At 42.4% G+C, this 25,000-nt stretch overlaps 2 protein-coding genes across 2 annotated transcripts in view; one reads left to right on the top strand and one right to left on the bottom strand.

The window, feature by feature from the left end:
- LOC126984012 (uncharacterized) overlaps positions 1–25,000 on the bottom strand; it is a 91,972-nt gene that overhangs the window by 35,657 nt on the left and 31,315 nt on the right. The window lies entirely within an intron of this gene.
- Positions 21,841–25,000, top strand: part of LOC126984020 (uncharacterized) — a 25,633-nt gene continuing 22,473 nt past the window's right edge. Inside the window, exon 1 of the mRNA XM_050837359.1 lies at positions 21,841–22,005. The gene's annotated coding sequence lies outside the window, so the exon portion shown is untranslated. The remainder of the gene's footprint in view (positions 22,006–25,000) is intronic.

The raw sequence follows: 25,000 nt of genomic DNA on the forward strand, positions 1-25,000 counted from the left end.
AGGGCACTCCACACTTTCCTTTAACCATCGCAGAGGTGAGAAGAAGCATCTACCTGTGACTTTGAGCAAGGATGGATTAGAGAAGACGAAGGACGAAGAAGAGGAGGGGAGAATCGGAGTTATGGGGGAGGAAAAGGAGAGAGGAGTCTGAGGTAAGGGGGGGAGGAGGAGGAAAGCCGGAGGTAAATGGAGGGAATATGAAGGGGGAGTCGGAGGAAAGGGGAGGGGGGGGGGGCATTCAGTACTTCCATATTACGTAAGAACATTAAGGTTAGGAGAGACAGCACAGGCTCATCCACACTTTACCTCATGCTTGCTGTCAATTCTTATCACACGTCATATCATTTAAGTAGGTAATTACAGGTATTCCCAAGGTATTCCAAAGAAGGGAGGATGGGAAGGAAAGGTAGAGGGGGATAAACATAGAGAAAGGGAAGGAAAGAAGGGAGGAAGGGATAGAGGAAAGGAAAGACGGTAAACAAGGGAGAAGAGAGAAGAGAGGAAGGAAGGAAGGAAAGGAGTAATGGACAGGAAGGGACAGCGGATGACGGTAAGGAATGGTATAGGAGGAGGTAAGCAGGGAAAAAGAGAAGAAAGAGACAGAGGAAGGGAGATAAGAAAAGAAAGAGACGGTAAACGAGGGAAAAGGAAGGAAAGGGAGGAAGGAAGGAAGGGAAGGAGTAATGGCCGAGGAGAAAGGCAGTGGAAACGGAAGAGGGGAAGGGAAGGGAGGAGAGGAAGGAAGGAAGGAAGGAAGGAAAAGAAATAGGAAAGAAAATGGAATAAGGAAAAAGAGGAAGGATAAATAGGATCGATATAATAAAAGGAAATTAGGGGGCGGAGGGAGACGTAGGGAAGGGAAGAAGAGGAGGAAAGAAGGGAGGAAGGACAGTAAAAATGGAAGGGAGGAAAAATATGTCAGAAAGGAAGAATAAAGGAAACGGGAAGAAATTAAGTTATGAAGGGAAGGAGGAAAAGGTGAGAGGACTGAAGAAAGGGGATGGAGGGTGGAGAGGACGGGAGGAAGGAAGGGAGGATCTGATGGTGGGAGGGAGAAGAATAGAGGGAAGGGAAGGAAGGGAGGAGGGAGGGGAGGGGAAACAAGGACAAAGGGGAAGAAGAGGGAAGAATGCAAGTCTCTCAACCTACCCTTAAAGGAAACGCCCCAAGTGTAGCCACCTGGAGGAGAAGGAGGAGGAAGAGGAGGAGGAGGAGGAACCGATAAAAATGAAGCAGAAGACACAAGAAATAAAAAAAGCAAGAGGAATTTTAGGATGGAAAAGGAAAGCAAGGGAAGTGACGGAAGGAATAAGAGAAAATTAAGCGGAAGAGGAAAAAAACCATTATTCAAAATTTCCATTATGTGCCAAAATTTAATAGAGAAACGAGATGATAATGAGGAGGAGGCGGAGGAGGAGGAGGAGGAGGAGAAGGAGGACGAGGAGGAGGAAGAGAAAAAGGAGGTGAATGCAAAATACTAAGCTATGTTATGTTTTTATTTTCTGTTACCACATGACGGAAAAAAAGGTGAAGATGATACGTGAAGATAAGGAGGAGGAGGAGGAGGAGGAGATGATGAAAAACAAAAAACAATAGAAAAGAACAGAAAGATGAGATATAAGATGAAGAACAGGAGGAGGAGACGGAGAAGGACGAGGAGGAGGAGGAAGAAGAGGAGGAAGAGGAGGAGGAAGAAGAAGAGGAAGGGCGTGGCTAGTGTGAGAGAACATTGTCAAAAAGGAGGAGGCGGAGGAGGAGGAGGAGGAGGAGGTGGAAGAGGAGGATGTGGAACGTCACTTTGCCTGCGTCACCATCATCATCATCATCATCATTATCATTACCATTATCATTTATCATCATCCTAAAGCCTCCTCGGTATCAACCCTTCCTTTATTATTTTTTAGGCAGGATGTTACAGATGGATAAAGGGATGTGTAGATGGATAGACAGACAGGTAGATAGATTAAAAGACAGGTAACTATTTGAGAGAGAGAGAGAGAGAGAGAGAGAGAGAGAGAGAGAGAGAGAGAGAGAGAGAGAGAGAGAGAGAGAGAGAGAGAGAGAGAGAGAGAGAGAGAGAGAGAGAGAGAGAGAGAGAGAGAGAGAGAGAGAGAGAGAGAGAGAGAGAGAGAGAGAGAGAGTACCTAGCCACGATAACTAAATAAAACAAAAAAAAGTCAAAGATATGAGAAAGACAAATAGGCTATGGTAAAGGAGAATGTGAAACAGGTAAAGCAAGTGGAGGAGGAGGAGGAGGAGGAGAAGGAGGCTGTGAAGGAGGTTAGGAGCGACAGGAGATGGAGGTGGAGAGGAAAAGGATTGATATTTTTTGCGACTGAATCGGCGTGGCGTGTCGCGGCGTGGCAAGGGTGCTAGAAGGAGGAAGAGGAGGAGGAGGAGGAGGAGGAGGAGGAGGAGGAGGAGGAAACACATGAGAGAATGAGGGGACTACATAAGAGGATGCGGAGGTAGAACAGTGATTTAGGAGGACGGGGAGGAGGAGGAAAGCGAAGAAGGAGAAGACGAAGAAGAAGAAGAGCAGCAGCAACAACAACAACGAGAGGAAAGACAAGAAAAAGAACAAGAAGACAATGGCAAAGACAGAATCAAGGACAAACACCAAAACGCTCATTCTAGTCACACATATTCTGCCTTACGCACACCTGACTAGGACATTCCCGACAGGTAAACGCACCGCATGACTGACTGCCGCCCAATTAGACACCTGTGTGAGTGAGTGTGGGCGTCAGGTGTATAGCAAATCACACACACACACACACACACACACACACACACACACACACACACACACACAGAGTATACATAACAAAAGTGAGTAACAGGCTCAAGGAATGTGTGTGTGTGTGTGTGTGTGTGTGTGTGTGTGTGTGTTAAGTAGGAGGAAATGAGGTGGACTAAAATTGGAAGGAATGAAGAGAAGGAAAAAGGTGGAGGGAGAGGAGATGTAGAGAGAAGGAGGCAGAGGAGGAGGAGAAGGAGAAGGAGAGGAAGTTAGACACACACAGGGCACATAGAGACACACGGATACAGGAAACAAAGACACATTACACGAGCAGGAAATGGAAGAGAATGATGTAGGAAAAATCGGTCAACAAACATGAGCAAAAAATACATAAAAACATATATCTGGAATTAAATCACAAACACGATTGAATGGAAAGAATAATAGAAAAAGAAAATTGCAATGAAGGAGAATCAATTTAAAGCCATGAATGTCCCAGCAACAGGCCGCAAATAACGAAATACTACTAAGAAAAAAAAGGAAAAGTTTGAATCAGTAATGAGCTGTTTATGAAGTGATGGCCAGTTAGTCGAACCCGTGTCACTAAGATGGTTGTAGACTACATAGTGACCAGCCAACAGTGATTTGCGGGTTGTGGTTGTTTTCATGACAGTCATGTTATATTGTTTTGTCCTTGAAGTGTCTCGCTTGAGGTAAAATAAACAACAGCACGCGGAATTACATAGAACAACAAAATCTAAACACATACACACACACACACACAGCAAGGAGAAGAGAAGGAAGAGGAAAAGTAAGAACAGAAAGAAGAAGGAATAGTAAGATGGAATAGATGGAACAGTAAAAAGATGAAAGAAAATGGTAGACTACGGCGTCAATTAAAAAAATAAATAAAGCAATGAAATGGGAAACAAAAAAATCGAAGTCCAACATAAAACAAAATCAATCCACAGCGTTATGAAGGGAGAAATGAAGTGTGAGGGACGGAGGAAATGAGCAGCGGCATTGAGACTCTACTCACATAAAAAAGAACAATGATGCAAAAAAAATATACAAACAGGAAAAGAAACGGTACCGTGAAATAAATCTTTGCGTGGGAAGCTAATATACTATTTTTGTTGATCTTTTTTTTCTTTCTTTCCCACGAGAGGGATTTTTTTTAGCGGTGAATAAATAAATGTACTTCACTGTTATAGACCTAATTTGTAGATGAATAGTGATGATGATGATGATGATGATGATGATGATGATAGTAGTAGTAGTAGTAGTAGTAGTAGTAGTAGTAGTAGTAGTAGTAGTAGTAGTAGTAGTAGTAGTAGTAGCAGCAGCAGCAGCAGCAGCAGCAGAAGTAGTAGTAGTAGTAGTAGTAACAAGAAGAAGAAGACGAAGAAGAAGAAGAAGAAGAAGAAGAAGAAGAAAAGGAGATGATGAAAAAACAAGAACATGAACAAAAAGAACAAGAATAAAAACAAAAATACCCAAAAATATCACCGAAAAAAAAACAGGAATGAAAAGAAATAAAACACCAATATCACAAGAGAAAAAACAAGAACATGAACAAAAAGAACAAGAATAAAAACCAAAGTGTCAAAAACATCACAAGAAAAAACAAAAAGAGGATCAAAATGGAGAAAAATAACAAACACATCACACGAACAACACAAACCAATCCATCCCCACGGTAACCATACTTAATAAACTAACACTAACCAAGCTCCATAACACACCTGAGCCACCTATCCACTAATTAACAGCTACCTAACGTATTATCTAGCACTAACCAACCTCCATAACAACACCTGAGCAACATATCCACTAATTAACAGCTACCTAACGTATTATCTAGCACTAACCAACCTCCGTAACAACACCTGAGCAACGTATCCACTAATTAACATCTACCTAAGAAACACCAAACCTTTATAAGACACGATTAACGACACCTTGCTTGCGTTATTTAATTACCTCACGTGTTTGTTTTGTCGTCATTACTATTATTAAAATGGCTCTCTATCATGCATCATTTATGAATTTCCTGTTTAATTTTCCTATTCTTCAGTATGTTTCCTTCCTTCAAATTTTCCTTCGTGTTAGTGTGTTGAGTAAAGGAAGGCGGAGAGCTACGTTTCCTACTGCGTTGTACCTTTAACACTCTCCTCCGTCCGGTTCCACCTTAATGTTGAAAGACTTCAAATATTTGTAATACTTAAGTTGAGGATTTTCAAGCGCATGATCTTTAACACGCATGAGGTTAGTTTTCAGGTATATCATGTTTTCTGATGAGTTGTACGAGCACACACACACACACACACACACACACACTTCCACCCCACACACACAAAGAAATGGACGAGTAGAGTGACTGTCATCCATCTCCCAAACCAAATCGGAGCCAAACAAAAATATCTTTCACGAAGGAAGAAATAGAGAAAAAGGAAGAAAGAGATCACGGAATAACACGACCTTCACTTTGATAAATCAGGAGGAAGTATTGGCAGGAAGGTGACGTGAGAAGTCTCAAGGAGGAAGGGCTGAAGGAATAATGGACAGAGAGGAAGACGAAGAAGGGATGGAAGGAGGAAAGAAGGGCGTGAGTGAGTGAGGGAAGGAGGAAGGATTTAAAGAATTATAGACAGGGAGAAAGGCGAAGAAGGGAAGGAAGGAAGAAAGAAGGGAGTGAATGAGTGAGGGGAGAAAGGTAAAGGGGAAGAAGTAATGACCGGAAGGAAAGGAAGGAGGGAAAAAAGAAGGAAAGAAGTTGATGATGGACAGAGAGGAAAGCGAAGAAGAAATGGTAGGAGCAAAGACGGGAGTAAATGAGGGAAGAAGGGTAAAAGGGGAAAATTAATATACAGAAGGGAAGGAAGAAGGGAAAAGGAAGGATTGCAGAAATAAATAATGGACAGAAAGGACGGTGAAGAAGGGATGGAAGTAGGAAGGAATGGAGTAAATGAGGGATGAAGGAAGGTAAAAGGGTAAAATTTATATACAGAAGGGAAGGAACGAAGGGGAAAGGAAGTGTGAAGAAGTTAATAAACAAATGTCTTACCTATGTCTTATTGAATCTGAATTTATTAAACTTATCATTACCTGTCCGATCCTGTTCTTTTGCCACAAGCACTTTTTGACATCATTCCTATTAAAGCTCTTCATCCATTTATAAACTTCATTTGGGTCTCATCATGTTCTTCGCCATCCTATAGAGTGCAGTGTTAAATCTTTATATATCCTTTTAGGGCAAGTTTCTAAATGCGTGAATCATATTTGCCATCACCCCTAGCACAAATTCTAACATACTGATGCCCATTTTATAGCGAGGAGACCATGAAAAGAAGAATTATTGGAATGAAGGAAGGAAGGAAAAGAGAAAGGAAGAGACGCGATATGGGATGGAATGAAAAATCTAAAAGTAGAGAAAGAAAAAAAAGAAGCGAGTTAAGAAAAAATTAAGGAAGGAAAAAAAATAGGAAAAAATGAAAGAGGGAAGGAAAATATGGTGATGAAATGGAGAGGGAGGCAGCTACAGCAAAGACGAAACACTGGTGCAACTTGGAGGACATGAAGCGTCTACGGAGGAAAGGAAGGAAGGAGAAAGAAGGAAAAAGAGTTAAGGAGAGAGGGAAGGGTAGAGGGAAGCAGACACACACCCAGCACATGTTTACTATATGCGGGAAGGAAGGAGGAAAGAAGGAAAGGATGGAAGTGAAGGAGAGAGGGAAGCAAAAAGTAAGGGAAGTGAAATGAAGACAAAAAGAAAATGAAGAATGAAAGGAGAAAAGAAAGATAAGACGGAATAGAGGATAGAAACATACATTATATACTGAAGAGAAGGAATGGAAGAGAATGAAAAAGGAAGGACATGAAGGAGAGGGAAAAAGCAAATGAATTAAAGCGAGGGAAAAGGAGAAAACAAAAAAAGAATAGAATTAAAAGGTAGAGAAGGAAGAAGGGTAGAAACACACACTATTGAGGATAAAAAAAAATCGATGAAGCAATGAATACAGAAGAAAGGAAAGATGGGAGAGACGGCATGAAGAACCAAGAAATAACCAACCACTCAACAATCGCTCTTTCCCTTCACTAACTTACGAGTACTGGAGTGAGACGCTTGGAAGTTCCTCAGGGTTATATCTATTACACGGTGAGAGAAGGAAGAAGAGGAAAAGAGGAGGAGGAGGAGGAGGAGGAGGAGGAGATAGAAGACAGACAGCTCCCTTATGCCGAATCGATAGGCAAGACAGAACCTTCGGAATACAATACACAGAACCGTTGTCTCATCCCTTCGTCCAACCCTCTTATTGTTGTTGTAGGGAAGTATATTGTTGTTATGTAAGGGTTAGTAAATGACTGTCAAGGAATATTAAAGGTTTGTTTGTTTGTTTGTGTGTGAGTGCGTGTGTGTGTCTTTGTTTCGCCTTTGGTAGTATGTATGTTGATGTGTAGTTCGATGAAGAAGGGCAACGAAAGAAGGGGGGGGAATGAAGGAGATGTGGAGAGAAGATAAAATTATGAAAAAATGAGAAGGAAAAAAGGGAAGGAGATATAAAGAGAAAAAATGTATAAGAGAAGAGAGAAGTAATGAAGGAAGAAAGAAAGGAAGGATAGAAAAAATAAAAATATAACTAATCAATCAAAAGAAAATAAAGAACTAAAAACATACAAAATAACACAAACAAAAACTCTCTCTCTCTCTCTCTCTCTCTCTCTCTCTCTCTCTCTCTTATGGGCGCGCGCAATCCACATTCCTTAGGCAACAGGAACGCCCGGGGGTGTAACGCGCCATCCCTGGGGACGCACTGAACCAGCACCAGGTGAAGGCCGTGGAGTGGCGGGAGAGCGCGGAGGAGGCAGATAAACACGGGCGGACCAACAGGTATAGAAAGAGGACAAAGGTGCATCATGAGTATTGGGTGAAGGTTGAAGCGTTTCTGGGCGGAAGAATAGGAGGTAAGCAGACAAGAATACTATAAGAAAACTACAGGTGAACAGAGACGTGAGAACAGATATAGGAGGACAAATGTACATCGAGAGGGATTACTGGGTGAAGGTTGAGGTATTTGAAGATGGAGGGATGGAGGGATGGAGGACAGGGGATAAGGAAGAGACAAAAAGACTAGAAAAAAATTATAAATGGATAGATAGATGAAGTGAGGGTATAGAAGGAGGACAAAAGTATAGCAAGAGAGAAATTACTGGGTGAAGGTTGAGGTATTTGTAGATGGAGGGAAGGACAGGGGATAAGGAAGAGACAAGAAGATTAGAAAAAAAATGGTAAATGAAAAGATAGATGAAATGAGGGTATAGAAGGACAAAAGTACACCAAGAGAGAAATTACAGGGTGAAGGTTGCGGCGTTTGTAGAAGAATAAGATGCTGAAGGACAGGAGTTAGACACAAGACGGAAAGGTTATGGGAAGAAGGAAAGAATATACGCAGGAAGGTGACAGACACTATAATTGAGTAGGAGGACAATGATGTACTACAGGAGGGAATATTATGTGAAGGTTATATTACTGTCTGATGAAGGATTGAGGGACGGGAGATAAGATACTAAAAAGAACACATAGGAATAGATGATAGGAAGGAGAGGGGAACAGAAGATCAGATGCCAAAATGAACACAGAAAAAAAAAATGACAGGTGGGAGATAAGAACAGGAGATACGATACTGAAAAGAACACATAGTAAGAGATGACAGGAAGGAAAGAGGAACAGGAGATTAGATGACAAAATGAACACAGAAAAAAATATGACAGGTAGGAGATAAGGACTAGAGATACGATACTAAAAAGAACACATAGGAAAAAAAGAGATGACAGACATAAGTCCTTAATATTTGGAAGGTAGGCAAAGGCTGGCGTATCTAAGGACAAAGAAAAGGAATAAGGTAAGAAGAAATAGTTGGAGTGAACATAGATCCGGCAGTTAGAATAAGAGATAAACCTGGTAAACCAATAACAAACAATACCTGACTACATATCACAAAGAAAAGCTAACACAAACAGGATTATAAATGCAAATAAACAATAACAAACTCCACATCACTTAAAAACAAACAGAAACGGACAAAAAATAACGAAAAAGTCAACAAAAAAAGAACAGGAAGGTAAAAAAAAAACATCCTCCACAGCAATTAAAGGTAAGCAAACAGGAATGAAAAGGTAACCAACGATAACAGACTCTACAGCAATTAAAATACAAACAACCTTCCAAAGTACGTTACGAAACACAAGGAAACGGGCAGCAGCAAATAACGTAAAATTAGAACTAGAAGCAGGTGGCCGAGGTAATGATTTCAAGGACGCAGCACAGGTACACCGAGATTGATGACCAGGTAAGGAATGTGGCAGGGAGTGAGTGGACCAGGTGGGAAAGTGGTGGGAAAGTGGCACGTGAGAAAAGAGAGAGAGAGTAAGTGAGTGAGAGTTATAACGGATGAGGACAGTGAGTGTGGGAGAGTGTGGGAGAGTTCGACCGGCAAGACAGCAAAAACGTGGCAGTGATAGAGGAACCAGCAATAAGTACGAAGAAACACCGGAAGAAGAGCCGGACAGAAGTAGAGAAAGAGAGAGAGTATGGGAGACTTTGACAGACAAGACAATAAAAGCGAAGCAATGATAGAGGAAGAGCAATAAGCAGAAGGAATCAGAGGAAGAAGGGACCAGGAGAAGAGAAAGAGGAGTAATGGAGTGAACACAGACGAAGCAGGTGAAGTGAAAGACTGAGTGTTCGAGATCCTCAGGTGAGCAAAACAGACAGGTGATGATAGAGAAAACTGCATAAAAAGGGAAGAGACAGAAAAAAGCTGGGAAGAGAGACAGAAAGAGATAGGAAATAAGCAGGTGACAGGAAGTAGTATGGGAGAGCAGCACAAATTAGACAGCAATAAAAATAAAAAAGACGGGTGACGATAGAGGAAAGAGCAAGAAGTGGAAGAGACAGGGAGAAGTTGGGAAAAGAGACAGAAAGAGAAACAAAATAAACAAGTGACGGGAAGCAGTATGGGATAGCAGCACAAATTAGACAGCAATAAAAAAAAAAAAGACGGGTGACGATAGAGGAAAGAGCAAGAAATGGAAGAGACAGGGAGAAGCTGGGAAAAAGAGACAGAAGAGAAAAAAAATAAAGGAGTGACGGGAGGTAGTGTGGGAGCAGCACAAATTAGACAGCAATAAAAATAGACAGGTGACGATAGGGGAAAGACCAAGAAGTTAAAGAGACGGGGAGAAGCTGGGAAGAGACAGAAAGAGGAAAAAAATAAAGGAGTGACGGGAAGTAGTGTGGGAGAGTAGCACAGATTAGACAGCATAAAAAAGGCAGGTGATAGAAGAGGAAATAGCAGCATGGAGGAGTGAGAGACAGGAGGAAGAAGAGGCGCAGGTAAGAGGAGAGAGTGGGAAAGTAGAGGAATGAACGGAGATGGTGAAAGTAAAAGGGAGAGCATCAACAGGTAAGATAAGGTGACAAAACAAACAGGTGAAGACAGAAAACGACACATGAACAACAACAAAAAAGGAGAAAAGCAACAAGCAAAAGACAGGAAAAAGACAAAAGAAACAAAAAAGAAAACAATATAGGAAAGAAACAAATAAATGAAGTGAAAAGGAAAAAAAAAAGTGAGGAAGGTGATGATGATAATAGAATGAAAGAATGCGTTTGCCTTCCTTCCTTCCATCCTCTTTCTTTTTTTCCTTCTTTCTTTCTACATTAATTCCTTCTTTCCTTCTTTTTTTATTTCCCTCCTTTTCTTTCTTTTGCCTTCCTTTCTTCATTCTTTCCTTCTACATTTATTTCCTTCTTTCCTACCTACCTTCCTACCTTTGTTCCTTCCCTCCTTCATTCATTGCTCCCTTCCTCTTTCTTTCTTTATTTATTCATTCCATCCTTCCTTCGCTTATCCTCCCTCCCTCCCTCCCAACCTCCCTTCCTTCCTACACTCCTTCAATACTTCCTTTCCTTATCCTCCCTCTCTCCCTTCCTTCTCACATTCCTTCAATACTTCCTTCCTTCCCTTATCCTGCCTCTCTCCTACCTTCGCTCCCTTCTCCTTCCTCTGGCTGTTTCCCTTCGAGTGCTCGTGCCACCCATTACCTTGCCAATTTAGCAACGTCAGCCAGGTGGAGAGCCGCCACCAGCCCCACACTCCATCACGCCGGGAGGAGGGCGAGAGGGAGCCTTGTACTACCACTGACTCCACGAGGATATGTGTGAGGGGCGAATGAAGACCAAGGGAGAAGGACAAGGATGAGGCAGTGAAGAGGAAAAGAATGGGAATGAAGCGATGGGTTGCGTAAGGGAGAGAGAAGATAAATAGATTAGAGAAAAGATGCTGAGTGGAAGATTAGTAAGGAAGGTGGTTCATTAAGAGGGAAGAGCGGCAACCAGGTAAGGGGGAGAAGGATGAGGCAGTGAAGAGGAAAAGACTAGAATGAAGCGATCGATTGCGTAAGTGAGATACTAGAGGGCAGATACGTAGATAAGGAAGGAGATAAGTACTAAGTAAAGAAGAATATATTTGGGGAAGAGGAAAGATCAGTACCCAAGAGAGAAGATATGTTAGTAGGTGAAGGACGGTATGTCGGTATACGAGGGAACAAATGAAAGGGATTAGTATATTAGAGGAAAAATACGTGAATGGGGAAAAAGATAAATAAGGAAGGAAGATGATGCTGAATAAGAGGGATGATCAGTAACCAAGAGAGGAGACATGTTAGTAAGAGTGAGGGAATAAATGAAAGAGGAAAAAAAATAAGAGGAAGCTAAGCAATCAGATGTTTATAACCTAAATGCCACTGACTTTACGAGGATGTTGTGATGTGAACGGAGGCAAGACAGAAGCGAGAGGGAGAAGATCATGATAAGGTGATATTCAAAGGGAAGGAAGTGAAGAGGAAAACTAAGAAGGGGGAAAAACTGAGGAGGAAGATAATGTCAATGGTTAAGGTACTACCACTGACTTGAAGCGGGACGAGAGATGCGCCTCAGCACAGATGTGAATACGAGGCGATGGGAGGAAGATGAGCCAGCAAGATTTGAGGCAGTGAGATGAACGACCAGGTACATGGAGTAAAGGTATAGAAAGATGACAAAGATGTATCATGAGAAGGACTACTGGGTGAAGGTTGAAGTTTTCTGGATGAAGGGCAGAAGGACAGGAGGTAAAAAGACAAGAATACTGTAAGAAATATACACGTGAACAGAGACGTAAGAGCAGATAGTTACAAAAAGAGGACAAATGTACGTATATCAAGAGAGGGATTACAGGAAAAAAAATGTACTTTGACGCCCCAGTACACAAACGAACACGATGCGAAGGAAGAACGATAAGGCAGCGAAATTCAAAGGGAAGGAAGTGTTGAACATAAATAAAGAGATATGTTGAAAGTAAGACAATAAGGATCTGGAGCTTTTTATGTTTGATGCCCGCCACTACAGAAACTAAGACCAGGAGAGGAGCTAAGGGTAAAATGATGAAATTTAAAGGAAAGGAAACAAATTTGAGAGAATTCAAGGAAAATGTTGGAAGTAAACAAAGACAAGGACCTAAAAGTTGTTTATGTTAGATGACTGTTAGTACGAAAACAACTTTGGTTAGTCAAAATATCTCCTAAACATAATGTCTATCATAAAATAATTAAAGTATGTAACCTTCCTTGGCCAAAACGAAGCGAAAAGTACTGCAACGAGTCCCAGTACCAATACAAAACAATAGGCCAGTACAAAGACACGCCACAGCGGGTTTGTAAGCTTGCACACCAGATACCAAAGACAACGAAAATTCCTTCTATAGATTATGGTGTTCTTACAGAAGCTAAGAAATTTGATAAAGAAAAACATGCAGGAAACTTTTTTCGTATCGGGTGGAGTACAAACGGTTTAGACGCATACAAGATACTGTACTGGACTGTGGAGCTGGCTTATAATCTTCAAACGTACTCGAATCCCAAAGACTCCTGAACATTACCATTCCACCCGGCACAGATTCACCGGCGTGGGCCAATTTCCTGTTTCCTGATGAGGCGATGGCGACGCAACGCTCGGCATTTCAATATAACCAGTAGCGGGGAGTTATTCTACAGCGGGAATTTTGATGGGGTAGGGCGGGGTGACACAAGGCACAATGAAGCAGTATGGGGCAGTAAAAGGGAGGTATTGGGCCAGGCATGGGGGTGGGGTACTATGGGGCAGTGCAAGGTGGTTTACGTTGGGGAGGAGGGGGGGCTAGCAGGGAGGCGTCTAGCGGGGGGAGGGGGGGGTGGCTAGTGGGGCGGGGTGAGCTGGTACAGTGTAATTATTAAAGGGAAAGAGAAAGAGAGAGAGGAAAGGAAGGCACGGGAAGGAGACAAATAAGAGGGAGAGGAAAAGGAGGAGGAGGAGGAGGAAGAGAATACAGGATCTTACTGGACTCTATGACGTGGCCTGGGCAAAGACACCTGGACAGCCGCGTCATCATCAGGCGGTGGCTGAGTGGTTAGCGTGCGGGCTCCGCATTCACTGCGCCATGGACGACGTCGGTTCGAATCCGTACGCTACCACCTGGGATTTTTCAGTCACCGCCGAGTGGCCTAAGACTTCCCACATGCTATCCTGAAGACCACCCATCAACCAGGACTCTATAAGAAACCGTCCAAGTGAATCAAGAATGAGTTCCGGGGGGCAGCATGAGCCAAGCATAAATGGCACCACTATAAAAATTGCCTGCGCCATGACGGGCTTGGGCCGACCACCAGGTCCCTGAAGAAAGCCTACCGGCGCTACAAGCGATGACGTAAAAAACACACACACACACAAACACATGTACACACACGCCACGCCTTGACAGGAGTTTAACGAGCGTGTGTTATTGTTATTGCTGTTGTTGTTGTTGGTGGTGGTGGTGATGAGGGAGGGGGGTGGGGGTGAAGGAGGTGGGAGGTGCCAAGGACAGCGATACAGCGCGTAACCTTGGCAGTGGAGGTGACGTTAATGGTGGTGGTGGTGGTGGAGACAAAGAAAGGGATGGAAAAAATGGAGAAGAATGAGAAATAGATGAGTACGAGGAAGAGGTGATGTTGGTGATGGTGGTGATAATAGTGGTGGTGATGATGATGATGTTAGTGGTGATGGTGGTGGTGTTGGATCTACGCGTGTGATTAAACGTACCAAGGAGTGTGTACTCCGTGTGTGCGTGTGCGTGCGTTCGTGTGTGTGTGTGTGTGTGTGTGTGTGTGTGTGTGTGTGTGTGTAGTAGTAGTAGTAGTAGTAATAGTAATAGTACCAAACAATCAATACACGTGTCTTTCCTCCCTACGTAATCGAACTGGAAGCAACGAGTTTAAAATGTCTATAATTGTAATTCTCTTTATTGTCTTTGAGGTCGGGAAGGAGGAAGAGGAGGAGGAGGAGGAGGAGGAGGAGGAGGAGGAGGAAGAGGAAGAGGAGGAGGAGGAGGAGGAGAAGGAGGAAGAGGAAGTGGAAAAGCAGATGATAATGATGCTGAAGATGAAAATAAAGGTAAAAATAATATCAAAGAAAAAGTGAAGAAGATGCGAGATGGAGATGGTGTTGGAAGCTGCACTGGTGATGGAGGTGGTGGTGGTGGTGGTTGTGGTGGTGGTGGTGGAGGTGGTGCTCGAGGTGGTGGTGGAGGTGATGATGGTGGTGGAGGTGAAGGCGGTGGCGGTGGTGGATGAGGCGTCAAAGGAACGACACAGGATATTCTAAAGGACGCTCTCTCTCTCTCTCTCTCTCTCTCTCTCTCTCTCTCTCTCTCTCTCTCTCTCAACCTCATTATTCGTTTTTTCCTTGGTCGTTATCTTACCTTCACTTTTTTTTTCTCTCTTTCCTTCGTCTTTCTATTTTTGTCATTCTCTCTCGCTCTCTCTCTCTCCTTACAACGAAGAGGTGAAGGGCCTAACAGCTTAAGCATGACTCTATACGTTACGCTAAGTTGAAGGAGGTGCATTGTGGAGGAAGGAGGACGAGGAGGAGGAGGAGGAGGAGGTGGAGGCGGAAGACGACACGGTGGGGGGGGAGTTGATGTTAGATGGAGCATGGATGAGAGGAAGGGTGGATGGACAGACGGGTGGAGGAGGAGTGATGTAAAGATAATGGGGAGATGATGAAAAGGATAAGGTAGATGGAGGAGGAAGGGTTAAAGGAACAGTAGATAGAGATGAAGGGATAATATAAGGGAAAAGGGATAGATAAAAGTAGAATGAAAGATAGCAAGTGGAGCGATGACAATGGATACACAAGTTGATGAGAAGTTGAACGAACGAAGAATGGAAGATTAACTACAGAAAAAAGAAATTGTGGATAGAAAGATGATGTGTAGATGGATGAGAGATGAATGGATGCTGCACGGTGAGAGAATATAGGTAGGGATGCTGAATGGATGAGATTTAGAGAAGGAATATGGAAGTAGACAGAGATACAAATAGTGTGTGTGTGTGTGTGTGTGTGTGTGTGTGTGTGTGTGTGTGTGTGTGTGTGTGTGTGTGTGTGACAAGCAGGGATTTCTATTTTCTTAGCCTCACACACACACACACACACAAACACAAACACAGGAAACAAAGGACGTGCGTAGTGACATGTTATCATCTACTCCATCAAACACACGAATCACACCCAAGCAATTTTTTTTATAGGGAGAGAGAGTAATCATGAGCCCCTCCAGGTGTTTTATATACAGGTAAGGTGCGTTGATTGGTTTCTTGTATATAGGTACTGAGTATTTTGTTTTATACTTTCTTTATAGAGTTGTTTATTTAGAGTACTTTGTTTATAGAGTACTCCACGTGCCGAAATCCGAAATCCGAAATCCTTCTTAAGTTACATAAACAACAGAAAGGCGATCAGAAGTGGAATTGGACCTTTAACAAACAGCGACGGTGCACTAGTGACTGACAGCCAACACGTTGCAAACCTATTAAATAATTACTTTTCCTCGGTGTTTAATAATAACAGTCCTCCCACCACCACCACCAACACCAGTACTAATGTAAATCCCGAGCATGCATTGTCTAACTTTGAAATAAAACCCGATGAAGTCCTTAAAGCCCTCAAATCACTTAAAACAAATAAAAGTCCTGGACCTGATAAAGTATATCCAACTCTGCTGAAAGAAACAAAGAGCGAAATACTCTCCTCCCTCACAACCGTATTCAATATGTCCTTGCGACAAGGTATTGTCCCTTCAGATTGGAAAAAGGCTAACGTGACACCGATTTTTAAGAAAGGAGACAAAAAAGTACCAGGTAATTACAGGCCCATTAGTCTAACTTCGGTTGTAGGTAAGCTAATTGAGGGCATAATTAGAGACAAAATTGTGAGTTACCTTGAAAGCCACTCATTAATTGGGGACTCACAGCATGGCTTCCGAAACAAAAGATCCTGCCTATCAAATCTATTAACCTTTTATAACGACCTCTTCACTGTTTATGACGTAACCAAATCACTGGACGTAGTCTATCTTGATTTCCAGAAAGCGTTTGATAAAGTCCCGCATCATAAATTACTTTACAAATTAAAGCAAATAGGTATTGACGGTCAGGTAAACCAATGGATCGCGAATTGGTTGAGCAACAGACAACAAAGAGTAGTGATTGACGGATTTAACTCAGAGTGGGCGCCGGTCACTAGTGGCGTCCCTCAGGGCTCGGTTCTTGGCCCAGTGCTCTTCATTATTTACATCAACGACGTGGATGTTGGACTCAATAATCGCATTAGTAAATTTGCAGACGACACAAAGATTGGTAACTCGGTTCTCACTGACGAAGACAGGCAAAGCCTCCAAGAGGATTTGCATAAAATTTCAGCTTGGTCTGATAGATGGGAGATGCCCTATAATGTAGATAAGTGCCAGGTCCTTCAAGTTGGAACAAGAAATAAGAAGTTCGATTACGAAATGCGCGGAGTCAAACTCAAAAGCATCCAATGCGTCAAGGTCCTTGGTGTCAAAATAGCGTCAAACCTCAAATTCTCACAGCAATGCATCGATGCAGCAAATAAATCGAACAGAATGTTGGGCTTCATTAAAAGAAACTTTTTATTTAAGAATAAAGATGTAATACTCCCGCTCTACAACAGTTTAGTCAGACCCACCATGCAAAGGATATTGCTAAATTAGAAGGTGTTCAGCGTCGGGCAACGAAAATTATCCCTTCTTTGCGCAACAAATCCTACGAAGAAAGGCTTTCTACCCTTAACATGTTCTCTCTTGAGAAACGTCGCCTCCGAGGAAAACTGATCGAATGTTTTAAAACACTTAATGGTTTCACGAATGTAGACAGATCAACATTGTTTATGATCGATGACACTTTGCGCACGAGGAACAATGGCGTAAAACTCAGATGTAGACAAGTAAATTCAGACTGCACCAAATTTTTCTTCACCAACGTTGTAGTGCGAGAATGGAATAAGCTCCCATCATCAGTGGTCCAGTGTAACACGATTGACTCCTTCAAAAATAAGCTCGACCGTCACTTCCTTAAACTTAATAAAAACTAGAGTAGAAATTCAACGTTTTGGAGTCTCCTTATTAATGTAAAATCACTTATGATTAAGGACAGACCACCCAGGCTGTACCATGGGTCTGTGGTCTGATTTTCTATAAATCTATGTAAATCTCTCTCTTTCAAAACGAAAAATAAAAATGCAAAAGTTCATAAGTGGAATACGAACTTAAGTGGGGACTGTTAGAAGAAGAAGAAAAGCACAAGAACAAGAAAAAGAAACCAAAAACAATTAAAGGAACAAGAACAAGAAAAATAAAAACGAGTCAGCCAGTTTAAGGCTAGTAAGCTATTTTAACCCCCCCTCTGCTATGCTTTCCTTGTTCATATTAAAAGCTCACTCACTCTCCAGTTTACAAGTAAATCTAAAGTAGCCAACGCAGATGAGCTATTTTCGTCCTACTTCTGCTGTAACTTTTCCGGGACATAAAAAGACTCATGCCTCCCTTACTTCCTAACTGGAGGGAGACTGATAAGAGAAGAATAGTGGGAAAAGTGACGCCCGAGGGATTTTTGGATGCGTAGACGGTAATCCCGAAGGCCCCACATCCTGCCGCGTGACGAAAGAGGCTGGACATAGCACCAGCGGCCCTCGTGGTACAGCCTTACTCAGGGCCACGAGAGCTTGTTATATCATTGTACTGGCCATTCGTGCAGTCAGCAAAAAAGGATCGAACACCCATGGGTCAATTATAAACATGGTGTTGTTGGTTAGGGGGTTTCAATGGGTAGAATCTACCCATTGGAATCCCACCTCAACACAATTAACATGTCTCTATATTTCGCTCATATTCTATTCAGTCAGCCCACGGGAGTTTGATTCTTTCTTTTTGCCGACTGTACGTCTTTTAATATTGAATGGCTCGAACACTGGTTGGTGTGTCACTATTGTCTTCTACAGCTATTTTCATGTTAACTCTTCTCCTGGACTTGATAAATCCATGCCTACTCCCCTCCCGTGCCCTTGGTGCACAAGACTTCTACTCAAGCCCATCCCAAGAGCTATTTCCACGTTAACTGTTCCTTCTGAGCTTGCTAACTACATGCTTGTACCCCTCCTGCGACCTCGCCACACAAGACTTCCACTTAAGCACATCCCGATGTTGTTCAACTTCATTATGCATGCAGGCGTTAACTAGTTTCTACACTCTTTCACGATTTTAATTGGGAAACCTTACGACAGCCCTCTATTTTTCGGCAGTACTCCACTTTACTACGACTACAATATATATTTCAAGAAGGAAATCAAAAACCTCTGTAGTAATAGATCGTTCTTTGAGGGAATGTTCCTGTGTTGTGTGGGAGCAGTGTGTGATTTGTTCTTTTTTTTTTCCTCAACAGCCAGCAACGGCGGTCTGGTACTGGTAAGGGTAAGGCCTGACTGGGACCTAAAAACACCAACCATTGTTTACTATATAGAAATAAAGAGATCTGTTGGCCATCCCGTTCACCTTCCCTGATGCTCAGAGATTTCTCCTGAACTTAAAAACGTTACGACTGAGTAAGGACATAATATTACTGATCCATTTTTTTTACAATAAATAAATCAGATCAAGGCCAAAAATATATAAATGACAAAAGCCCGCTAATCACTGCTCCTATACAATAGTGCGGCCCCCCCAAAAAAGAGGGGAAAAAAACTGCTGTAGCTACAGGAACTTGATGCAAGCTTTTCACCTACCCCGAAGGTTTAAGAAACTCCTTGTCTAGAGAAGCAGCACACGATCAACAACCACAACAGCAGCGTAGTGTACATCCTGACCTTGGAGCGCTGACCACCCTGCAACCATCACGCCGGCCTGACATTGTACATGACTTAATCGGTGCCTCCAAAACTCAATCATAACAAGTTCTCCTTTTTCTCACACCATAAACGGGAAACCACAACGCTCAAGTAAAGAGGCACATGTCTGATCCTGCATTCAAGTAAAGATAATGCCTCAAAATATAAGTGAATTTAGGAGAAAAAAAAAAGTGGGTGCTGACTGGACTCGACAATCAGCTGAAGGAGATAGAACAGAAGGCAATCTGATACACTTCTCCTGTGACCATCAAAGTGTGAGGAAGGAAGACCAGGTGGACCAGCATACTACACACACACACACACACACACACAAACACACACACACACAAACACACACACACACACACACACGTCTTAGAAAACAGACTTGAGAAAAGGAAAGAAGAGGGGGAGAGGGGCGAAGGAAGGGAAGAATAGGAAGGGAAAGAAAGGAAAGGAGGAAAGGAAGGGGAGGAGAAGAGGATGAGAACCGAAGAAAAGGAAACGGAAGAAGAGGAGAGGAAAATAATGGGAGAGGAAAGACAGAATGGAGACTACCCTGCTGCACACACACACACACACACACACACACACACACACACACACACACACACACACACACACATGCACGCACTCTACACCGCCGAGTCGTGCCTGCTAAGTGTTTGGGTGTGTGATTGCCACCGCCGCCGCCACCCATCCGAGCTGTTCAGTGTCATGCCACAGTGCCACACACACCACACGGGGCACCCTGGACCACCTCACGGGGCACTAATAAGGCGGGGCAACCATTTGTTCGTGACCGTGATCCGTGTCCGTGTTTGCTTCCATATCCGTGTCCAAAGTGGAGTGTTAAGTGAGAAGCAAGTTTTTTTTTAATTTTTTTACAGTAAGGGAGGCAGCTCAAGGGCAAAAACCAAAAACAGTAACAACAAAAAAAGACCGCCAAGACGCTGCTCCGAAAAAAAAAAGAGGCCAGAAAAGAGGTCAATTTTGGGTGGAGAGGCGTCTTGATACTCTCGTCTAGAAAGAGTTCTAATCGTAGGCAAGAGACACTACAGACGAAGGAAGGCTGTTTAAGCTTTTAATCTAAAATAACTGAAAATTTGAAACTTTTGAGGGAGGGCGAGGGCGTATTTTATATTTCAGAAAGGGAATATAACGTAGAAAAAAATATAAGCTTGTAGAGGAAGAAAGGGAAAACCGCAAAAAAATCATAAGCTGAATGAAAACTAAAGACAAAATAAGACTTGTCATGGTAAGGTACAGACTGATCTCCCCCCCCCCGCTTACCCCATCGCACCTGGTGAAAAATAAATGTAAGCTTGTAGAAGAGTAAAAAGAGAAAGCTGCAAAAAATAAACTAAATAAAAACTAAAAGGTAACACAAAATAAAAGATGTGTTATGGAAAATTACTGACGGACCCTTCCCCCTCACCCCTAGTAAAAAAAAAATATAAGCTTGTAGAAGAGTAAAAAGGGAAAACCGCAAAAAAATCATAAGCTGAAAAGAAGTAATAAGTGTCCAAAATTAAAGGATTCGTTATGGAAAAGTACTGACTGCCCACCTCATCCAAGCGACGCAGTCAGCCACGGGTTGTTTGGATAAGGTAGTAAAGAAGGCTGCAAAAAGAACCGCCTTGACTTTGAAAACACTCACTACTTCGTCTCTGTGGCAGGCGAACTTAAGGGCCAATATTCTTTCCCGTGCTTATAGAGGGATCCGTTTGGCACTCTCTTCCCTTCCGCCCTCGTTTTAGTGGCACCTGTTTTGGCATTATATTCTCCCTTCTTAGTGCCAGGAGTGCCTAAGAGCCATAGTTGTTTGCCGTAGTTATAGAGGGAATGTTTGGGAGAGGAAGGTGGAGAGACGAAAAGAAGGGGCAGAGAAAGAAGGGTGAGAGAAAAAAGGAAGGAATAGAGAGATGGAGGGAAGAGGGCTAAGAAGGTGAAGAGGGGAATAGATGCGAATGTGAAGAGTTCAGAAGATGGAGTGAGCGAGGGGGGGGGGGAGGGGGAGGGGGAGGAGGAGGAGGAGGAGGAGGAGGAGGAGGAGGAGGAGAAATGGAGGGGAGAAGAGGAGAATGAGAAGAGGTTATGAAATGGAAGGAAAGTGTAGAAAGAGGAGAATGAATAGGAAGGAAACGAGAGAAAAGATAAAGAAGGAGTAAAAGAGAATAGGACGAGAGAGTGACGAAAGGGAAGGGAAGGGAAGAGTAGGAAAACAGAAAGGGGAGAAGTAGAGAGAGAAAAAGTAGGAGAAAATAAAGGAGGAAAAGGAGATGGGGGTGGAAGGAAAGGGAGAGTAGGAAGGAAAGGGAGAGAATGAAGGAAAAAAAAAAAAGGAGCAGAAAGAGGAAGAAGAAAAGAAAATGAGAAGCGAAGAAAGGGAAGAGGAGGAAGAGGAGAGAAAGAAGAAGAGGAAAACGAAAATGGAGACGAATAAGATAGAATAACAACAGAGAAAATAAGAAGGAAGACTGAAAGATGAGAATGGGTGAGGGTTGACAGGGGAGACAAGGGAGAGAGAAAAAGAGAAGGAAGAGGGGGAGGAGAAGGAAAGGAAGAGGAAGAGGAGGAGAGCGGGAAAGCAAGACATAACTTACATACCTACAAAACACACACACACACACACACACACACACACACACACACACATACCCCCCCCCCCACACACAAGCATACTCACACTTACGTCCATACAGAATGACTAACACAACCTCCGTCCCCCTCCCCTCCCCTCCCCTCCTTCCCCTCGCTCCCCCGCGCTCCCAGGTTTCCGGCTGCAAGGTTTTATAAAGAGAACCAGGCGGGCCCCGAGTCATGTAGCAGCCAGCACTCCTTGAGCCAACACCGGTCCCCCCGCGCTGCGCCCCTGGATATACCTATACGCGCCACATTACTAATCTACGCCAGTCATCCATCCAGTTATCAAGAGTCATCCAGTTAGAAAAAAAGGGTTCATTGGGTGAGTGTTATGGCGTGTGATGTTCCCTGGATTTTGATTAACGCTTCAATTATTATTACTATTTTTTTTTTTTTTTTTTTTAGCTTTGAGTGCTTGTGTTTGCGTTTTTTTTTTTTTTGTGTGTGTGTGTGTGTGGATTGAGTGTAGGCAACCTCAACATTCAGTTCTAGATAGTTTTTTTTTTCAGGCGCATTTAGTTTTTTTTTGTGTGTGTGTGTGTGTGTGTGTGTGTGTGTGTGTGTGTGTGTGTGTGTGTGTGTGTGTGTGTGTGTGATTAATAACTTTCGTCGGTGCAGTGATGGTGATGGTGATAGTGATATTGTGGACGTGACTCGTGCAGTGATTTCAACAGTGATATCTTGCGCGAACCCTTAATTAAACGTATCAAACTGTTACCTCACCATAACCTAACACGCGAAAAAGGAAAACACACGGAAAACAGACGCAAAACAGGAAGCGAGAGTGATTTCAACATGTGGAGCTCTGTATGGAGCCTTCAACGCCTTTCAACAACTTACCAGTCGAGGGAAGAACACAACATCAGAAAATAGATCCACAGTGACTAGACATCCACAGTGAAGAAAAAGTGAAACAAAAGTCTATCTGGTGTTCTAAACTCCAATCCATCTCACACTATACTCATTTTCCTTCAGTTCTTAATCTCCTTTTTTTGTACAATGTTTTCCTTTCGCGTGGTGAGTGAAAATCAAAGAAAATAACACAGACTGAAAATAGAAGCGAAGATTTTGTACGCAACGGAAACCCAACCGAGAAAATGATTGAGTTGGCCTTCGTTAAATTGGCTTTCTAACGATTATCCTACTTCTTAATACATCGCTCCGGCCTCGCGTGGTGACTGAAGAACGAAGGAAAAAGACACAGAAAGAGAAACAGAGGCAAGATCCAGAAGGAGATGAGACACACAATGGAGAAAGTGAAGAGATACATTGATGGTGATCTTTCTAATTTACTCTCTCTCTCTCTCTCTCTCTCTCTCTCATATTGCTTTATTAACTCCTTCGTTATTTTTGCATCGTCTTACTCTCTTCTGTAGTGATTGAAACGAGATGAAAGAGACAAGAAACAGACGTAGGAAGAGATATACCGATGGTGATTTTTCGAAGTTACTCTCTTATATTGCTTTATCAACTCTTATTTTTGCATCGTTTTAGCCCCTTGTGGTGACTGGAGCGTTCAAGATAAAGATACAGAAGATAAAAGTAAAGATAGAACAAAGAAAATAAGAAAACTATGATGTCTCTAAACAGTTAACATTGATGACTCTCCGTTCCTTTTTCTCTTCAAGATAAAGATACAAAAGATAAAAATAGACACAGAACAAAGAAAATTGTGATGACTCTGAACGGTACGTCATTCCTCTTGTCATCCACCCTCGTGACCTGAATAACCAGAGGAGAAGATGAAGACGAGGACGCAGAACTGTGAAGAACCTGAGCAGTCATTTGCCTTCCCCTCCAATCAATAACCTGCTCATCTTGCTTGTGACCTGAATAACAAGGAGCTGACGACGGTAGATGACTTGGATGATGTTAAACCGTTACTCACCTCATCCAGTCAAGCATACCTGTCCCTCCTAATTTACATGTACCCTACCTATCTAATTAACCACCCGTGAATGTCGTTAGTGACCTGAATATCAAGGAGTAAAAGACGGTAGATGACTTGTGATGATGCGAAATCGTTAAGAGTCAAACATCATGGCAGCAACTATAAATTAAATTCGCCCGCGCCGCTATGAGTTCGGGTCGTTCAAGAGGCCCCTCAGTCAAGCATACCTGTACCTACTGATCTAAAGCCTCTACCTTATCTAATTAACCACCTGTTCGTGTTCCCTGTGATCTGAAAAGAGTGGAAGAAAATGAAGAGACAAAATCCTAAACTGTTATTCACCTTGATATATAAGCTAAAGAACTTTATCTGATCAAAATATCCTGTAATAGAAGAAAACAAAAGTGAAAGATATTAAAGTACTGTTAATGTAGATATCTTTACGCTGAGTGAGACAGATCGTGTTTAATAGATAAATACATAAATAAATGAATAAAAAAAAAAAGATACTACTTTCTGCTCTCATATAGAAAATAGAAGATGTCTGAAAAAAGATAGAACGTGATTTCAGTGTAAAAACGTTATTATTCGGCTCAAGAGACAGACAGACGCGAATCACTGAACTTCACACTTTCAAACAAGAAAAAATAAACATGAAAAAATAATATACGTAAAAGAGAATAACAGTTCGACCTGGCATTGCAAAACTCGCGTGATATAATGATTGAATGAATGAATGGATGCGATTGCTGATTCATTATATATATGCTGTTCACTACTGGTATTTTATTTTATTTTCACTTTTTCCATTCCTTTGCCTCAATTCCTTTACGTCACTTTCTCTATTATCTTCTTTTACACTTCCATTCCTATACTTTGATTCATTTATATCGGCTTTCCATTCTTCTTTCTTTGCTCTTCATTCCATTGCTTCTGTTCATTTGCGTCGCTTATCCTATTTTTTTTTCTTTTATCCTAAATCGCATCTACCATTCTTATCTTACGTCGCATTTCCTTTCTTGTATCTTTCGTTTCTTAGCTTCCACTTTCTTTTTAGTTTTTCTTCGTTGTCTAATACATTTGTCTTCTTCTTTCTTCCTCTTCTTCTTCTTCCTCTCCTCCTCCTCCTCCTCCATGCGCAGATCCCGTCATACTCACAGCACAAGCCACGCCCCTCACGCACACACACACACACACACACACACATGCACGCACACAGAGGCATCTTACGCAACACAAAAACGTTCACACACACAACAAAACAATGGGAGAGACACACAAAAAAGTCCCGACTGCAACACACACACACACACACACACACACACACACACACACACACACACACACACACACACACACACACACATTCCATTTTACTTGAGGCAATAACATTCAATAACTTCCTTTTACAATTCCATTTTATTCT

This window comes from Eriocheir sinensis, chromosome 55, assembly GCF_024679095.1.
Source record: "Eriocheir sinensis breed Jianghai 21 chromosome 55, ASM2467909v1, whole genome shotgun sequence".
NCBI classification, from domain to species: Eukaryota; Metazoa; Arthropoda; class Malacostraca; order Decapoda; family Varunidae; genus Eriocheir; species Eriocheir sinensis.